Below are 2,716 nucleotides of genomic sequence, written 5' to 3'. Positions count from 1 at the left end.
GAAGCAATTTCTATATTATTAATTTATTATAGATTTTAGGTTTTGGACGAGCTTTTCTTCTTATATATTCCAAACGTCACCTAACTATTTATAGAAGCCAAGCCAATATTAATAATAAGGACCAGCCACGCCACTCAAACAACGACAACCACCCTTCGCCGCCAGTTCGCTGCATCCAACAGCCATACCAAACAAAACGCGGCTGCACTAAAAATTTCCCCGTATTGTAATAAACGGCAGAGCCACGTGACGTGTCCCCATCGCCAAACAGCTGCAAATCTTAATCAAACGGACCTAACTAACCGCACGATCGCAACCGTTGCTTAACGGAACCCTTTCAAAAGCTTCAACGCCCTCTCTCACGCTGCGCCTCGAGCGTGTGACCGCGCGTGCGTAACTCACACAAAGGCCCGTGGACCCCGCGCAAAAAGCGTCAAGAGAAACAGTGACCCCGCTAAACAAATGAGTTGACACGTGGCAATAAGCGGTTGGTGGATTTGGGTACCAATAATTGGAGTGTGACACACACATGGGGTAGTCTCTATGGAGATCGGTTTGTGACGCCATAACCTTCCCTGAAAGGACCCCACTACGCAATAAGAATCTTTACATTTTTATTTTTTATTTTTTTTTGTTCTTCCTTGTTTCGCCGTATATCATGATGGAAGGCACTAGTTCGTGGATTTTCCTTTGTACTTCGAAGGCACGCTCCTTCTTGTTGTGATATAATACGGGAAGAATTTTAAGTGTATCGAAAATATTGATATTTTAATTATTTTAACAGTTAATATGAATTATATAAAATATATAATATATATTAATTGAAATTAAAAATTTAAATAATTAGAAGATTGGTATTTTTGTTATACTTAAAAAATTTTTTATAATATGATCATCAACTCAATGTTGTTTGAGATATATTAATGGCATCAGAATTTATAGTTTTTTATGACGAGTTAATTATTAATATTAAAAAATATAAATTAAAATATGTTGTTGAATTATTATATTAAATAAATTAAATCAATAATTAAAAATAATTATTAAAAATAATAAGTTTTGATAATATTTTAATGTTTTTTTTAATATTTATATGTATATCCAAGAAAAATATACTCATTATGACGAATGATATGTACGTACGTAGAAATGCATACGGATGTATAAATACGTGTATATAAGGTTACCATGCGAATGTCTATAGTATTATATAACTTGACATGACTATTTTTTGGTTATGTATTGTTAGCTTGCCTCTTGGAGTCAGTGAAAAGCAATACATAGTTTCTAGATATATTGAATTATTGATTGAACCTTTTTGGATATGCTTTTTTTCATTTTTTTCCCATCAGAAGAACTAAATAAATGAAGTGTCCCTTGGCGTTCATACAAGCCATATCTGTTCACCATTCTCAAATTGAATAATCTATGAACAATTAATGGATGGGATAAATTATTACAATTTGGAAAGCGAAATTTCCCAGGTAGACAAGCCTTTTAGTGAAGTATTAATGTATATAATTGAGATCCGAAATGTTTAATAACAAAAAAATATTAACTAAAAATAACTAAAATTTATCTTATTTAATATTTATTATTAATTATTGTAATAATTAATAAATATTAAATAAAATAAATTTTAACTGTTTTTTTTATTTTTCTAACATTACTGAATTGAGATATACTCCGTCATTATTAATGTAAAGATGAATTTGTTTTTAACCATTTTTTTACAATTTTACTAACTTATGTTCTAAAAATTATTATAAAAATTATTTTTTTTATACATTAAATATATTAAAAATATTTAAAAAATTTTATTATTATATTTTTAAAATATATCTTTAGGACATAAATTAATTAAATCTTTTTTTAAAAATGAGCTTTAAGTTAAATGTCTAGTGCACATACGTACACATTATATATGCACAATTTTCTAGAGTTAATAAAAGGAGATAAGTGAAAAGAATATATCAAAACATGTTTAATCCAATAATCTAATATTAATAAATTATGTTAGAAAATTTTTCGGATAATTTTTTTTATATTTATGAATGAATAAAATATCTTATAAAAATAAATAATCATGATTATTGATAACATCAGATCTTAATGAGTATTTTTATGAGTTTCAAAATGAGTATACACTATATATCCTAGTATTCTACAAGTGTATTTTAATTTTGAAATAAAATTAAATTTATCAAAAACCTAGAAATATTTTTTATATTATCAAAAATCTTATTTTTACTTTTGAAAAATGATATCGAGACAAGAACAAGCTGATGATATTAATAAAATTGTATAATATACTTTCTTGTGCAAAAAATAAAAAAAATAAAAATGATTGATTAAAAAAAAAAACCAAAAAGAAGCATAGTTAAGTTCAGTCTAAGCCCCACCTAGTCGAGGCTTGTGCTTGTCAGTTTCTTCCAACTAATACCTTTGATCAATTACGCAAGCAAGGAAGATATTCAGCAATTAACTAGTGGTTAAGGAAAGATTTTGTTTTTTGGCTTTTTTTTTTTTCAAGAAAAAGAATTCATAACTACTACACGTGTTGTCATTTGTCAATTGTCACTTCAAAGGCATAAAATGAAAGAATACTTAACTTCTTATAACCAAATTCTTATATTTTTGAAATTTAAAATTTAAATTATTAGGAATTAATTAAATTAATTATAAAATAATTATAATTATAATTTTATTTTTATTG

This window comes from Arachis duranensis, chromosome 3 (genome assembly GCF_000817695.3).
Source record: "Arachis duranensis cultivar V14167 chromosome 3, aradu.V14167.gnm2.J7QH, whole genome shotgun sequence".
In the NCBI taxonomy this organism is placed as follows: domain Eukaryota; kingdom Viridiplantae; phylum Streptophyta; class Magnoliopsida; order Fabales; family Fabaceae; genus Arachis; species Arachis duranensis.
The sequence above is the reverse complement of the archived record's forward strand: the minus strand, read 5'-3'. Positions refer to the sequence as shown.